Source organism: Malus domestica, chromosome 13 (assembly GCF_042453785.1).
Source record: "Malus domestica chromosome 13, GDT2T_hap1".
Lineage (NCBI taxonomy): Eukaryota > Viridiplantae > Streptophyta > Magnoliopsida > Rosales > Rosaceae > Malus > Malus domestica.
Genome location: NC_091673.1, coordinates 9,705,667 through 9,729,995, shown reverse-complemented (window position 1 = coordinate 9,729,995; position 24,329 = coordinate 9,705,667). Strand labels below are relative to the sequence as shown.

General features: G+C 38.2%; 1 long non-coding RNA gene across 6 annotated transcripts; it reads left to right on the top strand.

The window, feature by feature from the left end:
- Window positions 1-8,318: 8,318 nt before the first annotated feature.
- LOC103452534 (uncharacterized) lies at window positions 8,319-22,382 on the top strand. Of its 6 annotated transcripts, XR_011574902.1 has the most exons (6): window positions 8,321-8,738; window positions 15,766-16,018; window positions 16,174-16,256; window positions 21,767-21,876; window positions 21,996-22,078; window positions 22,162-22,382. It is a non-coding gene; the product is annotated as an uncharacterized lncRNA (long non-coding RNA). The 6 variants fall into 6 exon arrangements; XR_011574899.1 differs by having other exon boundaries at window positions 8,319-8,738; window positions 21,767-22,078; XR_011574903.1 differs by having other exon boundaries at window positions 8,322-8,738; window positions 22,002-22,382.
- Window positions 22,383-24,329: the final 1,947 nt, after the last annotated feature.

Sequence of the window (24,329 nt, the reverse complement as noted above, 5' to 3'; positions counted from 1 at the left end):
GTAGGTGAAGCTTTTGTGTTGAAGCTTTTGGAGGTGAAGCTTTTGTGTTGAAGCTTTTGTAGGTGAAGCTTTGGAGTTGAAGCTTTGTAGGTGAAGCTTTGGAATTGAAGCTTTTGTTGGGTACAATGAATTAATTTTGCTTCACACTATCTTAATCAAGATAATGTGAAGCTTTTGAGAATTTGTAGTTGTCCTTCATTGATGAAGCTTTGTTAAATTTCCCATTTTTAAAAAAAAAATAAACTAGAAATTTGAAAATGTGGGAGAGACAACATATACAAATTTTGCTTCCACACTATTGAGCAAGAGATTGTGATGCAAGCCACACCTTGTAGTAGTCGAACGTTTGGATGAACCATATAAATTGAATTTGCTTCGAACAGTCTTGAATTTGCTTCGAAGGTTTAAGAATTGTAGTTGCCCTTTATTGATGAAGTTTTTGTTGGCACCATAAATTGGTTTTGCTTCACACTATCTTGATCAAGAGTGTGTGAATCTTTTGAGAATTGTGGTTGCCCTCCATTGATGAAGCTCTTGTTGGCATCATAAATTGGTTTTGCTTCACACTGTCTTGATCAAGAATGTGTGAAGCTTTTGAGAATTGTGGTTGAACTCCTTTGACGAAGCTTTTGTTGGCACCATAAATTGGTTTTGCTTCACACTATCTTGATCAAGAGTGTGTGAAGCTTTTGAGAATTGTGGTTGTCTTTCATTGATGAAGCTCTTGTTGGCGCCATAAATTGGTTTTGCTTCACACTGTCTTGATCAAGAGTGTGTAAAGCTTTTGAGAATTGTGGTTGCCCTCCATTGATGAAGCTCTTGTTGGCACCATAAATTGGTTTTGCTTCATATTATCTTGATTAATAGTGTGTGAAGCTTTTGAAAATTGTGGTTGAACTCCTTTGATGAAGCTCTTGTTGGCACCATAAATTGGTTTTGCTTTACACTGTCTTGATCAAGAGTATGTGAAGCTTTCTACGAGGTGTAGTGTTTACATTGTTACAGAGGAGAAATGTCTGAAGCAGATGCAAGAGGGCTGAATAGCTTGATCTTCGTATGCCATGCACTGAAGTTGTTGTTGGCTTGTAAAATGACTTTGTTGGTGACTATAACTCTTGTTGGGCATAAGTGTTCCCCTAGTTGAGTTGTCAAGCTTAAGGTTTTTTGATTATTTGTGAATGCTAGGAGTTCACATGTACAAGTTGTACCACTCGTCTTCTGGTAGGTGGAATGAATGGTGAGTTGCTTTCATCACTTAGTTGGTGGTACGATGGTGAGTTCCTTTATCACCTTTCATCACAATTCATCACCTGGTTGGTGGCATGATGATGAGTTCCTTCTTCACCTGGTTGGTGGCATGAATGGCAAGTTGCCAAATGATATTAGAGTATGGGTTGTACATTTTATCACCTGGTTGGTGGCATGAAGGAGAGTACGGGTTGTACATTTCATCACCTGGTTGGTGACATGAAGATGAGTTCCTTCTTCACCTGGTTGGTGGCATGAGTGGCAAGTTGCCAAATAATATTAGAGTACGGGTTGTACATTTCATCACCTGGTTGGTGGCATGAAGGAGAGTACGGGTTGTACATTGCATCACTTTGTTGATGGCATGAATGACAAGTTGCCAAATGATATTAGAGTACGGGTTGTACATTTCATCACCTGGTTAGTGGCATGAAGGAGAGTACGGGTTGTACATTTCATCACCTGGTTGGTGGCATAAAGATGAGTTCTTTCTTCACCTAGTTGGTGACATGAGTGGCAAGTTGCCAAATGATATTAGAGTATGAGTTATACATTTCATCACCTGGTCGGTGGCATGAAGGAAAGTACGGGTTGTACATTTCATCACCTGGTTGGTAGCATGAAGATGAGTTCTTTCTTCACATTTCATTACATGGTTGGTGAGAATAAGGGCAAGGTGTCTAGGCATATTGTAGCAAGTGTCGAATGACACAAAGTATGTTGAACCCTTTCAAAGCACAGTTGGCTTATGTATGAATGTGTTGGAATGTATGATTGAACGAATATACTGTGAAGCTGTTTGTTTATTTGTATAGTCTTGTTGACATATACTTAGACTTTGTTTCATGTTACAAGCATTCATGTTGAAGCTTTGAACCCGATTGTTTCATTGCTAGGAATGTAAGAGGATTACGACCGAGTTGTCTAAATCACCTTTTTATTGAATTTATGCCAAATAGTCTTCGTTACATAGGATGCTGAACGGCTGAAGCTTAACACTTGTACAATGTGAGTTTACTTGTAATAGTACTTCAAGTGATCAACATTCCATGGATGGCCAAGGGTCTTGCCATCGGTGCTTCTAAGCTTGTAGGAGCCAAGGCGATTGATGCCAACAACTTCAAACGGTCCATCCCAGTTTGGACTAAGTGTTCATTCACTCGGGACTCTGTCATAGAGTAATCTTTTCTTCAATACCCAGTCCCCCACTTTGAAAGAACGAGGTTTGACCCTTGAGTCATAGTAGTTGGAGATGCGCTGCTTGTAAGCGACATTCCTCAAGTGAGCCTAGTTTTTGTGTTCCTCGAATAGATCTAAGTTAAGGGTAAGTTGTTTGTCATTTTCGCTTTGCACGTAGTTCTGGACTCGAAACGTTGCTTGCTCAAGCTCAACTGGGACAACTGCCTCTGTACCAAAGGCAAGTGAGAATGAGGTTTTTCCTGTTCATGTCCGGTACGAAGTGCGTTATGACCAAAGAACTTTGGGTACAAATTCTGGCCAACAACCTTTAGCCTTGTCCAAGCTGGTTTTCAAAGTTCACTTGATTATTTTGTTGATGGTTTTAACTTGTCCATTAGACTGGGGATGAGCTGGGGAGGCAAAACATAAGCTGATGTTAAACTTAGAGTAGAACATCTTGAACTTATTGTTGTCGAACTGTCACCCGTTGTCAGTGACTATCGTATTGGGAATGCCGAATCTACAAAGGATGTTCTTCCATACGAAGTCTTCTATTTTTGCCTTAGTAATGGTTACCAAGGGTTCTACTTCAGCCCACTTTGTGAAGTAGTCAACTGCAATGATTGCATAGCAGACCTTACCCTTCTCTGCAGGCATTGGGTCGATCAAATCAAGTCCCCATTGGGCGAAGGGCCAAGGGCTAATCATAGGAGTGAGCGGCTCGAGAGGGGAGTGAGGAATAGTTGCGTAGCGTTGACACTTATCACATGAGCGAGATATTCTGATGGCATCTTGGAGGAGTGTTGGCCAATAATATCCTTGGTGAAAAGCGTTGTGTGCTAGGGATCGAGATCTAGCATGATCTCCTTAGACTCCTTCATGTATTTCCCGAAGCACAATTTTCGCCTCTGCGGGCCTAAGGCATCTTAGGTATGGTAGGTTAAAAGCCCGCTTGTAGAGTTGGTCATTAATGATTAAGAAACGGGTAGCATTGTATTGAATCTGCTTAGCTTGGACTTTGTCATTTGGAAGGGTGCCATGAGCAAGGAATCTATAAATTGGGGTAATCCAATTATCCCCTTGTTGTAAGTTGCACACTTCCGCAGCCATGGTGCTTGGTGCTGCCAACAATTCAACCTGAATTTTTCTCCCAATCTTGTCTTCCACCGCTGAGGTGAGGCGAGCCAAAGCATCTGCATGACTGTTTGCCGCTTGAGGAATTTGGGTGATCTGGTAGTGGAGGTGCTTGAGCAATAATTGTGTTTGTGCCAGATATGCTGCCATGGAGCTATCCTTAGTGTCAAAGTTGTTGGTGACCTGGTTAATGATAAGATTAAAAGCACACCACAAAGTAGCACACAAATGTCCTATTTATTTTCCTTATTAACACTAAGATTTGTCAATTGTAGCATATGAAAATAAGGGTCTTTCCCGCAGAAGATTGATTTATCTAACTACTTAAAATGTCACAAAAACTGGTTGTTGTCCCTACTGACCAGCCACCGAAAAATAATTATTACACTTATCTAAATTCTACGAAAGTTTATATGAAGATACTAGACACACAGAACTACACTCCTACAAATTTTTGGGATTTTTGGAGTTGATTTGCTATTTAAATTAAATTGAACAAAAACAGGACATAAATAAATTTTAAGTAGTTCACAAATTAAGAAAAACGAGTTAGGGGAATTGCTATCCACCACCAAATAATCATGCAAACATGTTATGTTTCATTCAAATTCCTTTTATTTCCGGATGAAGATGCTCAAGTTGGCTCAATGTTAGAACTCAACCAATTACTCTTTCTTACGTAGTATGTTAAGAGAATGACGTTTTCAACTTAACTTAGTCTCTAGCATGCAATCTAGAATGGTGTGTTCATAGATTTAACAAGTAGAAATCATTAAGAACGAAAAGAGTTTGAGTCATCACAAGGTATCGTAAGTACTGGCGTTGTCTTACTTATCCTAGAAATTGGTTCACATGTTAATCGCAATTAACAAGTACTACTCTAGAACATATGTAAGTCCTCATTCGACAAGGGCAGGCACACACATATTCATAGCATTAGAATCCTAGATATGCTTACTAAGTATGCATCCATAGAAAACAAATAAAGAATTCATCAATGAGACAAGTAGTGAACCAATTTTCATCCATTCATAAAAGTAATTCAAACGAAATGTCATAACAAACTTGCAATCATATTCGGGGCTTCAAAACAGTCCCTAACTTCTAAAAATTTAGTTACACATAATTCTCAAATTAAACCAAAAGAAAGACATGAGTTTGAGAAGATAAAACCGAAAGAAGAGAATGCCAAGATTTCCTCATTCCTTTCCTTCCTTTCTCAACGCAGCAGCCTTGCCTTTTTTTCTTCCTTTCCTTCCTTTTTTTCCTATCTTTTTTTCCTAAAAAAAACTCCTCTTTTGCCGCTGCAACCTCAGCCTTTATGCCCATGCTTGCTGCCCCATTTCTGCTCCATAACTCACCCCACTAACAGCCATTTAGTGATGACAATAAGTGAGAGGAAATGGTAAAACAATTGTAACTCTTTGGGTAGCCTTTATGCCAATTACTCCCACTTAATCCTCATCTTTATTTTCATTTCCTCTGATATTTGAATAGGGTTTGTTGCAATTTCTTCAGTTTTGGCTGCTAGATTTATTGGGTTTATTGCTTTCATTGCAGTTACAAACTGCCCAGTCTCTTGTGAACCTTTTAGTGTTAAAATGGCCTTAACTTCTTCTACAAAAATGCTATTAACAATCCGCGAAATGTTCCAGAAAATAGACATCCGTAGCTTTCCAAGAATATAAGGCTAATTCTCTAAATCATTTTGAGCTGTTCGCAACTTGCTTCCACAGTCAGCTGACCTGCACAGGCAGTTTTGACGAATTTGTTAATTCCAACTTGTGCTATTTTTCTTTTATTTGCTTGACAAATCCTAGAAAACACAAAAACAAAGTAAATAGCTTAAAAAATAAGGACCTAACTAAGAAAAGACAAGTGAATTTGATGTAAAGTATATATAAATATGAGCTTATCAATTAACCACCAATTGGGAGTCACTGAAGATATCAATTCGTTTAACCCTAAGGTGTTTGGCTAAACGTAAGCCTGTTATGAGGGCTTCATATTCGGCCTCATTGTTCGACGCCTTGAATTTGAAACAATGAGCATACTCCATCGCTACTTTCTCAGGGGTCGTAAGGACTAGTCCTACTCCACAACCCTGTTGGTTAGACGAGCCATCAACATATAGACTCCATGCTGGGGCTGTTGGTTCTATTTTATGAGCTTCCAAGGGCAATGAAACCACTTCTTTAGGCATAAAAACAATGTCAACAGGATATGTGAAGTCAGCGATGAAGTCTGCCACTGTTTGGCCCTTCTTAGCTGGTTTTGGTTGGTAGGAGATGTCAAACTCACCCAATGCTATCGCCCATTTTATCATTTGCCTCGAAGTGTCAGGACTTTAGAGTATCTGTTGAAGATGATGATTGGTAAGCACGATGATATAGTGTGCTTGGAAGTAAGGGCGAAGTTTTTGAGAAAACATGACCAATGTTAGAGGCAATTTCTCTGAAGTTTCGTGTCTCTGCATCTTGCAAGGCCTTGCTAGCATCGTAGACAGGTCATTCGACATTACCATCCTTTCAAATGAGAACGAAACTTACTGTTGAAGCCGATACCAACAGTTAGATAATGAGAGTGTCACCAACCTCAGGTTTGAAGAGCAGAGATGCTTTACTCATGTAGTCTTTGAGGTTCTTGAATGCCTCAGCACATTCATCAGTCCATGTAATGTACTTCTTACTTCCTTTAAGTGTTTTGAAGAAATGAGCACATCTGTCTGTGGCCTTAGAGATGAACCTAGTTAAGGCTGCCACCTTGCCAGTAAGGCTCTGGATGTCTTTTGAAGTTACCGGTTCCTTCATGTCGAGGATTGCTTTGATCTTCTCGGGATTAGCCTCAATGCCTCGTTGGCTTATTATGAAGCCTAAGAATTTTCCAGAGCCTACGCCGAAGGCATATTTGTTGGGGTTCAACCTCATTCGATACCTCTTCAGAATGGTGAAAGTTTCAAATAGGTTGGTGATGTGTTGGTCAGCATGTTTGCTCTTGACTAGCATATCATCAACATAAACTTTCATACTCTTCCCAATCTGTTCGACGAACATTGAATTGACTAGTCTCTGATAAGTTGCTCCTGCATTCTTTAGGCCGAAGGGCATGACTTTATAACAATATAGTCCCCTGTCAGTAGTGAAGGTTGTGTGTTCTTGGTCTGGAAGCTTCATGAGGATTTGGTTGTATCCTGAGTAAGCATCTATGAAGCTCAGAAGTTCACACCCTACTGTAGAGTCTATAAGTCTGTCTATGAGAGGAAGAGGAAAGCTATCTTTCGGGCATCCTTTGTTTAGGTCGGTGTAATCGACACACATTCTCCACAATACCTTTTGGAGCATGAGACTTTCCTTGGTCGGATTCTTCTTAACAAGGACAACATTTGCTACCCACGTTGGATAATTGACTTCGCGGACGAAGCCTATGCCTTTGAGTTTTTCAACTTCTACCTTCATTGCCTCGTACCGTTCAGCATCATAAGATCTTCGCTTCTGTCTCACTGGCTTGGTCTTGGGGTCAATACTTAAGTGATGACAGATGATATCGGGAGAGATGCCTGGCATGTCCTCGTATGACCAGGCGAAGACCTCAGTGTTCTCTTGCAAAAAAGAGATCAATGCCAACCGAATGGGTGGTGACAAGGTGGTGCCAATCACCTCCACTTTCTCTTACACCTTTAATTCAACTTCATGTTGACTAATAATAGGAATTATCCATGCATTCAAAATATGTGTTTGATTTCTCCCGATATGATTTCTCATAAAAAATAATGCCTCAAATGACTTGTGAACAAGTGTTCATGTGCCCTGTGATAATCTCTTATTACAACCACTAAATTAAAATTAACATTGACCAAGCCCCCAATATTGACATGATCATAAGCAAATCATATAACCCTAAATCATAAGAGTGCATGTATCACCTTTTTACAATTCTATTTCGAATTAATTATAATGGTGCAAAAATATTGATTTTATTTCCATTACCAAATTGACCATCACATATCATAGTTTGTTGGTCTAATTGGATAAATAATTCTTGTGGTAACGAGGTAGTTGGAAGGTTACATTCATGACAAAAAAAAATAAAAAAAAATTAATCCTTGTTGTGGACTCTATTAGGACTTTAGCCCAAAAATAAAATTTTCATTATCGCTTTGTTAACCCCATTAGCCATGGCTTCACATTAAACATCCAAGCTTACTCCGCTGCCACTGCTAGTTGCAAAGCAGCCAACCATAGCTTGGAATCAACTTGATTGTTGCCTCCATAAAGAGTGTGAAATTCCATCCCCGGAATTTCACCAATTATTACGTATCTCGTATTTTAAAACTCGTATTTCGCGCTTATGTTAACTTTATTAGTTAATTTTAATTCCATTAATTTTAAGTTTAGTAATTGTTTAGTTATCGAGTTGCAAATTTCATAATCAATCTTTATCTTTCGTTGATATTTCGAAGTTACAACTAGTGTTTTTAAATAGATCTCGAACCTCTGAACGCATAGACGAAAGCCGTTTGCGAGTTCGAATTATAAAGGTATAGTTACGGACGTTTGAAGTAGTGAAAATATAGATTGTGGGAATTATTCTAATTTCCACTTATGGGGAAAAGGCCCAAACTTTTTTTGATTAATGGACCGGCTACTATAAGTGGAATTGGGCATTTTATGTGGTGGAAAAAGATTAGTCAACAACCTTAAAAGGGGACACATCAGATTTTTTTAAGAAGGAGAAAGGACCATAGGAAGGAATGACCAAAAAGAGGAAAAAGAGGATTTTACCCTCCATTTCCGTCGACCCATTTACACATGCCCACCGGAGTGGGTTTCGACCATTTCCACCATTTTTTCAGGAGAAATTCAACCATCCATCACCTGCAACCTCTTCCACCATCTCCCATCTTCCATCTCCACCCAAATTTGAGGGGTTTTAGGTCCAAAATAGTGTAAAACCGTGCGAGTGACCCAAGGAGTTTTGACGGCGATTCCGCCATTCCGGCTAGTCTCACCACCCACCACCACCCTTAATCAATTTCCCTTGGACCCAAGAACAAGATCCAACTGGTGGTTGGGGCGTTGGAACACCAAGGAAGCCGAATTGAAGGACACCTACCTTAGGGTTTCGTTAGGTGCGAGCCAATTTGAGGGCCTTCCTGGCCAAATTAGAATCGACCACAGGTATAAAATTTACTCTACTTGTTGAAATCTTTATTCCTGTAAAATTTGAGAATTTTTGGAGAAAGTCAAATTTTGACATTCGATTTATAAAAATGTTGTTGGTTGAGTATTTTATCGATAAGCTCCACCACTTGATTATTCTAGCGATTTATGATCTTACCATTGAATTGACACCACTTTTAGTATGCTATGGTAAATAATATTTAAGGACCTTAGGGACTTATAAGTGAAAATCTAGTGATTGGATTTTACGAAGCAAATGACGTAAGATCATGGACTTTACATTAGAATGACGGTTTGATTCCTCATTAAATGTTGTTGTGGGAAATATATAAGAGTTTTAAGTAGGTGAATTATCGAAGGAAATCTAAATGTGGTTTGTACATTGTTAGGTGATGATAGAACGTGATGCCTTGGCTCTCATGTTTGAGTGCATTAGTGAGGATCTCAGATGAGTGATTCTAATCTATGTGTTATGGTTATTGCTTTGAAATATTTTGTGCTAATAAACTTTGTGGTTACACTATGGATTCTTAAAATAGTTCTGATGTTAAATAATTGTTGCTAGTAAGTTCCCGTCGATCTACTTCTGAAACATTAGGTGACTTGGATATTTGAACTGTGATGGATTGTGTTTTGGGATATATATATATATATATATATATATATGATGGTTGATAAAAATGATAGATTGTGTTTTGGGATATATATGTGATGGATGATAAAAATGATGGATTGTGTTTTGGGATATATATGTGATGGATGATAAAAATGGTGGATTGTGAAGGACCATTACCCTAGTGTCATGGGGTTAGGTGACACTAAGTCTACACCACGTAGCAATGGTCCTAGATGGTCCTGGTTGGTTTATCCGCGTTAGGGGACCATACTATTTGTGGATCGTGCTTGGTTAATCTGCGTTGGGCGATCCTTATAGTCTAGGTATGGCCATACACATTTCAAGATGATCATGCTTAGTTAATCCGCATTGGATGATCACCTTCCAATAGTTATAGGAGTGATTCTACTTGGTTAATCCGCATTGGGGGGTCATTACCTATTTGGTTTTTTTCTTAGGGGTGACTCTGCTTGGTTAATCCGCATTTGGGGGTCACTACCTATTTGATTACTTTCTTAGGGGTAGCTTTGCTTGGTTGATCCCTTTTGGAGGGCCACTCCCTATTTGGTCATTTGCGTAGGCTTCGGCCGAACGACGTCTCTCTAAATCTAGTTTTGAATATATCTGTGAATGTGGCTTTGAGAACTCTGAGTTTTGATTTAGAAAACTCGTTGGATGTATGTGTGACCCCTTCGGAGGTTGCAAGGTTTGGTAGCGATTTCTTATAAATGATTTATATTCAAGGTTTATAATTGTGAATGATGGTTGGCTTTATTATTAGTATCATATACTTGTATTATTTATTGCTCACACAAGCTTCGTAGCTTATCCGGGTTGCTGGTTGCCCGGTGCACCATTTCGATGGTGTAGGCACTGATCTTACAGGTAACAAGTCTGAGTAGCTTCGAGAGGTTCGTAGGTGGGGTAGCGGTATAGTTATCAGAGACTTGGAGTGCTAGGTTACCCCTATATCCTATCTTGTACTTTATCTTTGGGACTTTCTTTGAACACCTCAATCTTGTTCTTAGTAAAGCAAAGATTATGCTTCTTTTTGGGATGTACATATTTGTAAATATTTAGTGGAGAACTTAGCCACCTTCATACTATTATGGTTTATCAGTTAAAGTATTTTATTCCTTAACTTATACCGTATTCAAAGGACGTTATTTTCCTTGTCACGTGTCGATTCTCGACGTATGTTGGGATCGGGGCGTGACAAAGAGCACTTGGGATGCTAACGGCTGAAGGGAAACACAAGGAATAAAATTCATTTCTTTGTACATATCTACCATATCATTGCTATGAAGTTTGAAATTATAAGTTTTATTTATAGAATTTTTGTTTTTCACTTGGATAGAGCAAACACGATGCCATGGGATAGGAAATGAAAGGGAAATTCAATGACCCAAGTCTCTCGATTTTGCTGAGCAACTAGAATTATGTAGATTATTTTAGTAAAATATTTTTAGTAGCAGTGTTGATGCACAAAACTGGAAGTCTTGGAACAACGTAAATCCGACCGTGAATCTGCAAGAAATGTAATTAACACAAGATGTATCGTGGTTCACCCCAAGGTTTGGGCTACGTCCATACTGATATTGTATTTCTGAGTTTGTGAGGGAGAAAGATGGAGAGAGCTTCTGAGGGTAAGAGAGCCCTTCCATGACCTAAGAATTGGCCTCCCCCTATTGTGAGGGTGAGGAGTCCTTTTATAGAATAAGGGCTCCTCACTTATTACATATTTGCCCCTTCCTTTATTACATAATTACATTTAAGTCCCTTGAGTATTTGTACGAGATCTAAATACGGAGGCCCTAAATATGGTATAAACAATAGTCCCCCAAGTCTTCAGTCAAGAGAGTATTTTGGCTAGAGACTTGAAATTCAGTCCATGTATGGGCCGAAGTAGCTAGATGTTGTCTTGAATTGATACTTGATATGAGGCGGTGCTTAAAGTGAAATGATGCTCAACTTGAAGTAGCACATGTTGCGAGGCTGCTCTGCTTGTGGCTTATGTTGCCTTGGTTAACTCGGCTTATGGCGTTGAAGGTGAGGAAGTCCCTTTTATAGAATAAGGGCTCGCTCCTTAATACATAAATGATGGGCTAGAGTCGATGCTCGTGGCGAGGCAGTTGCTCAGTAGGCGGCGATGCTCTCTAATGATGGTGAGGGAGTCCCTTTTATAAAATAAGGGCTTGCTCCTCAATACATGAAGAATAAGTCATCTCTAATGAGAGTGAGGGAATCCCTTTTATAGAATAAAGGCTCGCTCCTCAATACATAAATTATGGGCTAGAGTCCCCCAAGTATTTTTCATGAGTCCCAGTTGAGGCCCAATATATGGTGTATAGTGTAGTCCCCCAAGTCTTCGGTCAATAGAGTCTGTTAGCTGAAGACTCCAAATTGAATCCATGTATGGGCCGAAGTGGCGGTTGTTCGAAGGCGGTATTTGTATACCCTGCACTAAAGCTTTATAGGTGAAGCTTTGCAAGTGAAGCTTTGAAGCTAGAGCTCTGTAAATGAAGCTTTTGAAGCTAGAGCTTTTGTAAATGAAGCTTTTAAAGCTAGAGTTTTTGTAAATGAAGCTTTTGAAGCTAGAGCTCTGCAAATGAAGCTTTTGAAGCTGGAGCTCTGTAAATGAAGCTTTTGAAGCTAGAGCTTTGTAAATGAAGCTTTTAAAGCTGAAGCTCTGTAAATTAAGCTTTTGAAGCTAGAGCTTTTGTAAATGAATTTGTAAATGAGGCTTTTGAAGCTAGAGCTCTGTAAAGGAAGCTTTTGAAGCTAGAGCTTTTGTAAATGAAGCTTTTGAAGCTGATTGACATGAGTGATGCTCATGAATGTTTATGTTAATTGACATGAGTGATGCTCATGGATGTTGACATGAGTGATGCTCATGAATGTTTATGTATGATTGATATGAGTAATGCTCATGAATGTTTATGTATGATTGATATGAGTAAAGCTCATGTATAATTTGAAGTACTGGGCGTACTTTTAATCACCTGGTTGGCTATAATAGTGGCGGGGTGCCGAATAATTTTTTGTAGTATTGGGCGTACTTTTGGTCACCTAGTTGGTGATAATAGCGGCAGGGTGCCGAATAATTTTTGTAGTACTGGACGTAGTTTTGGTCACCTGGTTGGTGTTATTTTGGGCTTATGGACCTTCGCCCTCCACACAACATTCCAGCCCATTTATTTTGGGCTTGCCGCTTTTTTTCTTTTTTTAAAAAATATTACCCTCTGATGGGGTTTATACAGATGTCTCCGAAAGATATGAAAAATAAATTACATCACTCAAAAATAAAATCCAACCCTCTGCTCAATGGGTCACGCCTATAATTTTCTTTTCTCTTTTGCAAATGGTAGACAAGGAAATCATGTGAAATGTCTCTTTTCCCCTTCTGCTTTTGCCGATAAAATCAGTGGAGTCTTCAGATTGCAGATGGTTTTTACTTTCTCAGAAATCAGAAAATGATTTCACATGCAAACCGCGAGCACTTTCTCTTTTTGTTTTCTCAGAAATCAGAAAATGATGGCTTTCACCTTTTGCTTTCTCAAAAATCAGAAAATGATGGCTTTCTCCTTTTGCTTTCTCCCTGTTTTTGACGTTGTGACACTTCCATAGCAAATCTATTCAATAGATCTTGCTCTCTTCAGCAGAAAGTGTCCATCTGGAATTGGCTTATTGATCTGCACCTTATCAGCCTTCATCTTCTTAAAGCTTTCTTTCCCGGCAGGCAAGCTAAGCTTTTGAGACAAAACGGTGTCGCTGGACGTCTTCTCGGCGGCTATAGTGGGCGGGCAGCTAAAAGTCTTGGAAATGTTGTTATTGAGAGTATTACCCATCCCTTCAAACCCTTCAGTGCCATTATTATTCATGACCAACCCGCAAGACCCGAAACCCAATTCAACTCACTCGTTTTCAAAACTCGTGTAGGGTTTCACCACCCGGTTACCACTTAGAAAACCCTGAAGCCCCTGAGCATGAATTGAAAGGGAGAAAACCCTACTAACCTTGCTCGGCTGTGTTATTCGTTCGTGCTCGCTCGGCCGACCAGCACTCCAGCGCTACATCCATGGGTTTTCCAGCTCAAAGTTCTGCCCCACAACTGATTCATTAAAAAGGTTTCCTGCAAGTCAGTGGAGACTTCAACATCGCTTATGGTGGTTAGCGAAGAGAGGTAACGGTTAGCACCCAAAGAAACCTCAGGAAGAATAGCGTACTGCAAGACTTCATTAGTTAAGAGCATGTCAAACAGCTCCCTCTTTATCTGCTTAGCCACCATTGCCACTCTGCGCGGGTTCACCATGCACCTGATAGTGTTGGGCCGACAACGGAGCAGAACCGCATGCTTTGTTAGGGGAAACGAGGCCGTTCATTTCTGGGTCCGAATTGGAAAGCTTGATGATGATGATGATGATGATGATGATGATGGGAGGTAGGAAAGGAAATGGGTGAATGGTGGGCGGTGGAGGACCAAGTTTGGCATTGCTGATTGCTGTATTCTATCCCAGCTCTTCTCTTTTCCTCTTTAGTGCTGGCAATGACGAGGACAAATCAGAATATTGGTGTGGTGTTTGGTTCTTAGGTTTCTGCATATTCACGGTGGAGTGTGGTGAGGTCTCATGGTGGTGAGATGAAAAAAATGAAAGAGAACCGACGTAGCTTTTTGTGTCGATTCCCACAGACGGCGCTAAATGTTGATACACAAAACCGGAGGTCTTGGAACAACGTAAATTCGACCGTGAATATGCAAGAAATGTAAATAACACAAGATGTATCGTGGTTCACCCCAAGGTTTGGGCTACGTTCACACTGATATTGTATTTCTAAGTTTGTGAGGGAGAGAGATGGAGAGAGCTTATGAGGGGGAGAGAGCCCTTCCATGGCCTAAGAATTGGCATCCCCCTATTGTGAGGGTGATGAGTCCTTTTATAGAATAAGGGCTCCTCACTTATTACATATTTGCCCATTCCTTTATTACATAATTACATTTAAGTCCTCCGAGTATTTGTACGAGATCTAAATACGGATGCCCTAAATATGGTATAATCAAGCAGCTATATGAATTTTCGAGCCAAAGATTGTTTAGGTTCTAATCTAACAAGTAAAATTTGGATTCAATTCATCTATTTATAAAATCAAGTTTTGTTTAATAGAGAAAAATGACAAATTTATCAAAAAAGTGCTCGAAGAATTTGATTCACTGTTGCTCTCGAATAGGATTATTAGAATTCAAGCTTGTTCTTGGTTAGATTGAGCTAGTAAATTTCTGGAACAACATTGATGAGAAATGTTAAAGAGGTTACTGTAAGATAGAATCAGAAGAAGAAAAGGGAGAGAAGTTGAAGAACTTTTAGAGAGAGAAACTGAGAAATGTTGTAAAGGTGAATGGATGGCTGGCCGCTAACCTACTCATTTGCCTTTTACTATACTGCTTGTGATTTGCTTCTATAAAAGCAAGTCTTATAGAACACAACAAAAGGATAGTAGATTAATGTGAGAGGCTCACGGGAGAGAGAGGAAGGAAAAGAAAAAAAGAAAAGAGAGGAAGGAAGAGGAAGAGAGAAAAGAGAAGAAGGGGAGAGGAGATAATAGAGAAAGTTATCTTTGTACTATTATTATTCCAGATTATTAATAAAGCACCAATGCTGCCTCGAGGACGTACTCCAGTCACACTGACTATAGAGGAACCTCGTAAATCTTGTGTCTTGTTTATTTATTCCACTGCACACACCGTCGATTTTACAACAAGAAATGCTTTTGCATTGACTTTTGTTAACTAACTCAATTTAACAGTACAAGTTGGTATTTATACAATTCTATTTTCTTACACATTAAGTAATCTAACAGACTAACTATTACATTCCTTAATCCCTTGACAAGTGTCACCATCTGAAGCTTCATTTTGATCTTGAGTCTTTACACCTTTACAGTTACACTATTCTTATGATTCTAATCTCTTTACTTAAACACAAAAAGAAAATGAAATAAAAAAAAAGCTTAATGGAGAAACTAACGAGAATTTTGATTTTGGGCTTAATTCTTAACAAACTTCATCTTATGGGTTTAATTCTGAATTTTTTTTATCTCACGAGCTACCCTTCAAAGACCCTATCATCATGAGGACCATTTATCTATATATATGACCAACTCATGGAAAGATTACTTGCAAAACTCAATCATTAACTTTGCATGTCCCAAAGCTTTTGGCTAATGATCAATCAATATTATCTGCATGACCTTTTCTTTCTCCGTTTGATGAAACCATTTTCTTTATGCAAACATTGATCCCCCAATGACAAAGCATCACACACACACACTCACTCAGTGTTTCATACTTACGGAATGGTCTTTCAGTTCTCTTTGTAAATGAAGTGTTTGATTGCTCTTTTTGGTGCCCAGTGCGTTTCAGACGCTGATTATGATTTACAGTGTGAAGGAGTTTTTGGAAGATGGGGTTTATATACCGACTGATGTGAAGGTGAAGCAGATGAAGAGGGTGAAGTCGGACTGTGTGACAGTGCAGGAGAAGTTTAGCAACGATAGGGATCCAGTGGTGACTGCTTATGAGGTTAGGGATAAACCCTCGACATTGAAGGCGAAGGATTGGGACTAAGTTGTGGTGGTTTTCGTCTTACTAAGATTTTCAATAAGAGTAAGTGGAACTTTCAGTTCTAAGGTTTTAATTGCACTAAGAAATTGTTATCTTGGTCATTGAGATTGTAGCTTTCTGAATTTGTTTTATGTTTTTGAAAGCGCATTCTAGCTGATATGGATTGTGTTGTTTGTGTATGTTGTCTTATAATGTAGTTATGGGGTTTTTCATGCGATTCGAAGATGATAGTGTGGAATAAGCAAAGATTGTGAAACCGTGGAATGTGAAGATCATCTCGGTTGGTTGGTAGAATTTATTTGATTTAATCGGTTACACGTAAAAGTTCCACTGAATTATGCTCGTAGGAAAAAAAAATTAGTTGTCTTAATGTCTTAATTTGCTGTTGCAATGGGAAAAAATGGTTCCCTTTCATTTATGCTTGTTATTGATATGTAAATGTATTTGCTGTGATAGTTTTGTTTTAAGCAAGTTGTGTTCAAATGTGAGCCTTTGGATCATATTCCATATGGCATTTAGATTAGATTGTAATGAGTCATAACTCATGACAAGTGTAAGCATCTTACATGATGACTTAAGAATGAATGGTTGTGATTGCTTTGTAATAGGGTGAGTGGAATTGTCTTTCACTCCTCTAACTATCATATATGCTGAAGAGGTTTTCAGTATGTAAGTGAAGTGAATAGAATCGACACAATCTTTTGGATACATTTTCTCTCCTTCTTCTTCGTTGTATTTCGTTAACCTTTGAACTTCCATTGAAACTAACCCAGAAACCAAACACTATCATGGCCTCAAAGCCAGGTTCGATCTCGAGCTGGGCGTGAAACTGTGACGTGGTTGGCAGCAAAGGAACTCGACCAAGAATTGGGTTCTGCTGTGACTGAAGAAAGTTCTGAAAATTTCTGGGTAATTCGATAACAAGTCTAATATGGCTGGATCGAGTGGTGCGGATCTCCGCGCACCAATTTTCAATGGAGAAAATTTTGATTTCTGGCAGATCAAGATGAAAACCATTTTCAGATCTCACGATCTATGGGAGATGATTGAGAAAAGGTACAGTCCTCCGGCTAAGAGAGAAGAAGAGATCACTGCAGCTGAGCATAAAAATCTGAAGGAGAACATAGTCAAGGATGCTAAGGCTTTTGGGATTATTCAAGGAGCTGTGTCAGATGAGATTTTCCCAAGGATCGCCATCCTGAAGACGGCAAAGGAGGCCTGGGATATACTGAAGCAAGAGTTTATTAGAGACAAATAGGTGAGATCTGTAAAATTTCAAAGTTTAAGGCGTGATTTTGAATATACTCGAATGGAAGAGCATGAAGCATTTTTTGTGTACCTTGTGCGATTATTTGATCTTATTACACACATGAAAAGTTATGGTGAAGATATTGGAAATCAAAGAATTGTGCAAAAATTATTGATAAGTCTTCCAAAATCCTATGATAGTATTGTTGTTGTGATAAAGAATACTAGGGATTTGGAAATTGTTGATGTGTAGGATGTTGTTGTTACTCTAAAGGGGTATGAACAACGGATGGAGAGACATTCTGAAAATGATACTGAAAAGCATTTTCCAGTTTGAGTATAACTCCTAGGAAGTCTATATATAATGCAAATCAACATTTTAAACCCACCAAGAATTAGAAGACCAAGGGAAAGAAGTGGAATAACAAACATGTACATCAGCAAGGGAAATTCACTGGATCCTCTTATGGAGCCAAGAATCCTTGCAGATATTGTGATAAATTACATTTTGGGGAGTGTTGGTTCAAAGGGAAACCAAAGTGTCATAACTGTGATAAGCCAGGGCATTTTGCCAAGGATTGCAGGTCAAAGAAGGTTACTGAACAGGCCAATTATGTCAAACAAGTGGAGAACAATCCAACGATGTTCTATGTGTGTATGTCTGTTGCAGTGAAAAAGAATGAAGATATTTGGTATGTTGATAGTGGCTACAGTAATCACATGACAAGAAAAGAAGATCTACTGGTGAACATAGATAGGAGTGTTACTGCTAAAGTTGAGATGGGTACAGGACAATTGGTCAATGTGGTTGGAAAAAGAGAGTTATTGGTTGACACTAAGCTTGGAAAAAGGTACATAAAGGAGATTATGTTAGTATCTGGTTTAAAAGAGAATCTGTTAAGTGTAGGACAGATGATGGAGCATGGTTACTATCTGGTATTTAGAGGTGCTGAAGTCAAAATCTATGATGATCTCACATGTTCTAATCTAGTTGTCAAGATCCCAATGAAAGGGAATCGAAGTTTTCCTTTGAAGTTGCAACCAGGAATACAAATTGTCATGAGAGCTAGTGTTGGGCAACCTGCTGAGATATGGCATCGAAGGCTAGGGCATTTGAATATAAATGCTCTAATGCAGCTGCAAGAACTTGATATGGTCAATGGCTTATCTGAGCTGAAAGTGAACACTATAGTATGTGAAAGGTATGCCCTTGGCAAGCATTCCAGAGATGCATTTCCCAAATAAACCAAGTGGAGAGTTGTTTTACCATTGGAGTTGATCCACACTGATATATGTGGACCAATGCAAACACCTACCAAAGCAGGAAATAAGTATTTTATCACATTCACTGATGATTGTACCAGAATGGGATGGGTGTATTTTCTCAGGAACAAATCTGAGGCATTTAGTGTGTTCAAAATGTTTAAAGCAACTGTTGAACTACAAAATGGGTTCAAACTGAAAAAATTAAGAAGTGACAGGTGAGAAGAGCATGCTTCTTAGGAATTTTCTCAATTTTGTGCTGATCTTGGTCTAGAAAGACAACTCACAGTGGCTTATTCCCCTCAACCAAATGGTGTAGCAGAGAGGAGAAATAGGACCATTGTAGAAATGGCTAAATGCATGCTGTTGGAGAAGGGCATTCCGTTGAGTTTTGGGCAGAAGCAGTTAATACTGCAGTCTATATTCTCAATAGATGTCCTACCAAAGCTCTGAACAAGAAGACTCCATTTGAAGCCTATAGTGGAAGGAAACCTGGAGTGAAACACTTAAGGGTATTTGGATCTTTATGCTATGCACAAGTTCCATCACAGATAAGACAGAAACTTGATGCAACAAGTGTTAAATGCATTTTTCTTGGTTATGGAACCTGTGAAAGGGGGTACAGGTTGTACAATCCTGAAAGCAAGAAAATTGTTATTTCTAGGGATGTGATTTTATATGAGAATACTTGCTATGACTGGAAATCTTGTGCTAAGAAGAACCTGTCTATTTCAGTTGCTAATGGAAATGAATGGAGCAATGTTGAGAATGAAGAGTATGAAGGAAATGTGGAGTACACAGAACCATTACAGGAACAACATGATCAAACTATTGCTTCTTCTTCAAGTCAAGAAGAGCAAGTGGATCACACTAATTCACAAGAGTATGATTATACGCTCTCAGATTCAGGAGCTTGAATGAAGCTTATGAGAGATGCAATTTCTGTGTAATGGAACCTGAGTGTTTTGAAGAAGCATCAAAGGATGAGGCTTGGAGAAAAGCTATGTCCACGAAGATTGAAATGATTGAAAAGAATGATACATGAGAGTTGGTAAATAGGCTAAGTGACAAACCTGTAATTGGTGTAAAATGGGCTTACAAGACAAAACTTAATCTGGATGGCTCAATGCAGAAGAACAAGGCACGATTAGTGGCTAAGGGCTACTTTCAGAAACCTGGGGTTGATTTCAATGAAACATTTGCACCAGTGGCAAGGCTTGATACCATTAGGACTCTAATTGCATTGGCAGCTCAAAAGGAATGGAAATTGTTCCAATTAGATGTCAAATCTGCATTCCTAAATGGTACATTGCATGAGGAAGTATATGTGGATCAACCACAGGGATTCGAAGTAAAAGGGCAAGAAGACAAGGTCTACAAGTTGAAAAAGGCCTTATATGGTCTAAAACAAGCTCTCAGAGCTTGGTATGATAAGATAGATACATACTTCAACAGGTCTGGATTTAAGAAAAGTCAAAGTGAAGCTAGCTTGTATACTAAATTTAGTGATGCAGGTGTGCTTATTGTATCTCTGATTTAGATGATATTATCTATACAGGGAGTTCTGATGAAATGATCTAAGAGTTTAAGAAGGATATGATGAAACAATATGAAATGTCAGATTTGGGATTGCTGCATCATTTCCTTGGTTTGGGCATAATTCAAACTGAGAAGGGCATATTTATTCATCAGAAGAAATATGCCAAGTCCTTACTTGAGAAATTTGGCTTAAAAAACTGTAAAGCTGTGAAAACTCCACTTGCAATCACTGACAAGTTATCTAAAGAAGATGGAAGTGAGGATGCTGATCAAAGTTTGTACAGGAAAATGATTGGTAGTCTGTTATATCTGACAGCTACTAGACCAGATTTAATGTATGCATCATGCTTGTTGGCTCGGTTTATGCAGAAACCTACCAGGAAGCATATGAGGACAGCTAAAAGGGTTCTGAGATATGTACAAGGGACACTGGATTTTGGGATTGAGTATGTGAAGGTAAAGCTGTTGTGTGGATAGGCTACTGTGATAGTGACTGGGCAGGAAGTTTGGATGACATGAAGAGTACCTCGGGCTATGGATTTAGTTTTGGTTCAGGGATATTCTCATGGGCTTCTGTCAAGCAATGCAGTGTGGCTTTATCCACTGTAGAAGCTGAATATGTGAGTGCTGCAGAAGCTACAACACAAGCAATGTGGCTGAGGTTTGTACTATCTGACTTTGGAGAAGAACAAGTGGAAGCTACACCTTTGCTATGTGATAACACCTCTGCTATAGCCATGTCCAAGAATCCAGTATTCCACCAGAAAACAAGACACATCAACATGAGGTATCACTTCATAAGGGATGCAATTCAAGATGGGACAATTGAACTGAGTTATTGCAGTACAGAAGAGCAATTGGCAGATATTTTTACCAAGGCTCTTCCCAAGGATCGATTTGAGTATTTGAGGACTGCACTTGGAGTGAAACCAGCAAAACATTTAGAAGGGAGTATTGATATGTAAATGTATTTGCTGTGATAGTTTTGTTTTAAGCAAGTTGTGTTCAAATGTGAGCCTTTGGATCATATTCCATATGGCATTTAGATTAGATTGTAATGAGTCATAACTCATGACAATTGTAAGCATCTTACATGATGACTTAAGAATGAATGGTTGTGAATGCTTTGTAATAGAGTTGTGGAATTGTCTTTCACTCCTCTAACTGTCATATATGCTGAAGAGGTTTTCAGTATGTAAGTGAAGTGAATAGAATCGACACAATCTTTTGAATACATTTTCTCTCCTTCTTCTTCGGTGTATTTCACTAACCTTTGAACTTCCATTGAAACTAACCCAGAAACCAAACACTATCATGTAGGAAAATCAGAATGATTCAGCTTTCAAGTTCAATGGTTTGTTAGACCCCCTGGAACCATTATGCACACAAGTAGTTAATTAGTTACCATTTCCTTTGTGCTTTAATTATCTTGATTTGTATCACTACAATGAAATATGATTGCTGTTTTTACCTGTAAGAATTTCACTGTATCGAATACGTATATTTACCAAAATAAAAAGTACACGGAGGGGGGGATTGCTCGTGAATTTCTAAGATTGGTCCTAATTGTGAAGCCTACGTACCAAATAATTTTCACATACCGTGTCATTATTTAAGATTTGCATAGAAAAAGGACACACTTGTTATTGCAAAGGGAAACTCTCTTTTTTGTTAATAGCTTGTCTTATATGAAAGTGTTTTCTCATAGTTTTATCGCTTATCATGTGCTTCTGACTGCAGATTCCTTGTTCGCAGTGATATGCCTCTCAGAGTGCTTGCCAAGTTTATTGGGGTTCAACTTGTTAACTTTCATATTCAATTGTATTTCAATAACACTGTACCTCCCATTGGTAAGCAGAGCTGCAGTTTTTTCTTTTTGTTTCCCAAATTATTTGCCGACCTTGTGTTTGTAATAATTTTATTTCTTGCACTTGTTGCTGAGGCTTTGATGTCTGAATTTGATGCGGAGAATAAGGGTGACAATGGAGATCTTCACAGAACCTACACTAGCAAAGGGAAAGAAGACGACTCTGAATCATTAATGTGTTACTAGTAAGAGTTTCATTGAATTAGATACTTTTAATTCCCAGTCAGTAGGTGGACATACCTCTGTTTTAATTTGAGCCTCTATGCAGAGGACTAAGAGTAGAGCTGCTGCAAGGAGTGACATAATTACTCGCAGGGTCAAGGGGAGGAAGTTAGTTGTCGAACTAACAAGCCAATATGGAGTGACATAATTCCTCTTGGATTATAGATGGTATAAACGTTTAGGATAATGTATATACGTTTAAATACTAAAAGTGAAATGCATTCTTCATTCTCAAAGAAAGCAAATAAATGGTTTTTGATTTATGAATTATGAATAGTATCAGTGAGGTTGGATTGTAATTTTAGTTTGGAACCTATATACAGTAAATTTCACATGAAATAATTTTGGTGAAGCTATTAAAAATAATGTCGTAGTGGCATCCCATTTGACGCCCAATTATTATTATTTTTTAATTTGAGGCCACTTATTTGCGACGAATAACCTACTATCGCAAACCCATAGTAAATAGTATTTGCAATGCATTCAAAGCATCGCATATAATTGATCAAACATTTACGACACCACTTTGTTGCGATGCGTTACTGACCGTCGTTAAAGGCTATGTACGTCAAATAAAACGAAGCTTGTCCGCTAATTACGTGTTTTCGACAAGGAAATAAAGCTGCATGCAAACGCTTTGGTCGCTCTTTGATTTGCAGATCGAGTGTGCATTTTATCCCTTGCAATGGAAATCACGATACATGGTGGGAAAAGGGCTTTATAATTAATGTGCAAATGTCTCAAGTCCATCGTTTTTTTTTTAAGAATTTTTTAGCATTAAGTGTAATCTCAAAGAACCAAGCCAGCGTTATTTTAGTTTAAATTACCAGTCTCAAAGCAAATCTTCTATACCATATTTCAATCCCATAAACCATGGAAGTAGAAACGTTTTCAGTTCGACTTCTAGCGCTGGTAAATTATACAATAGTGGTCACAGAAAGGTTGAAATGCATCTGTGAATTTTCAGGGTCTCCAAAAAAGTAGGCTATCATGGCAAAATCATAAGCTAATATCCTTTTTAAAAATAAAAAACTAGCTAGTACTTAATTTTTTTGGTGACCCTTTCATCCTAATGAAAGGGTTTCAACCCCACATCCTAGTGAAAGGGTTTCAACCCCATAGCCACATGACCTCCACTCTCACTTATAAAAATTATTTAATCCGATTTCATGTAGACTAATATCATTTACTTGAGATCATGTGTTTGATTTTTCCTTCTTTGCTATCATTTGTATATAAAAATTAAAAACAATTATAGTCTCATGTACTTTGAACAAATCTGCATGTGCCCTAAGATAATGTCTCATTTGGGAAGCCACTAAATTAAAATCAACATTGACCAAACCACCAATTTTGACATGATCATCCACAAATTATATAACCCTAAATCCTATGAATGATTGTATCACCATTTATAAATTCCATCTACCACCTTTTATAATTCTATCTTTAATTATGATGTTTCAAAAATATTGATTTTATTTTCATTGATGATAAGAGTTGTAGATTCCACAATGTTCGATGTCAACCCTCACAAGGAAATCAAATTGACCATCACCGACCCGCCCATTAATATATGTGATGGGCCTCCCTAACCTCATGTAACCCTTTTTCATCGATTGATTCTTTAACTACTCATGTTCTAGCCCAAAAATATAAATAGACAAAAGGGACTTTGTGTCATCATTTTTCTTATATAATTTTTTACATATGTTATAGGATCTATTTTGTAATGTACTTCAACGATTTGAACAGTCTATATTTTAAAACATCATTCACATATCATCCTTGCAAAAAATTAGACAAATCCAAAACCATTAATTTGTAGTGAAGGAAATGGAAGAATAATGTTCTACAAATAAACAACTAAATTTAATCGAACAATCAGATGGTTTTGGATTTGGATGACTTTTGGTACTGATCTTTGAGGGAAAACCTAAAAGATAGATGGTTGAGATTGTTGAAATACATTACGGAGTCAATCCTACAAAAATGAGTGTAAAAAATTATGTAAAACAAGTAGTGTCATAGATCGCCCCCATAAATAAAAATGCAACATGTTATATAAATTGTATATTATTATATTAAAAATGTTCTCTTAGTTACTTGACAATGAATGAATGCATGAACATTGACCTTTGAATTTGATATTAAATATAAAGAATAAACAAATGTGTTTTTTTTTATGACACTTAGTACTACGGTCTAATGGTA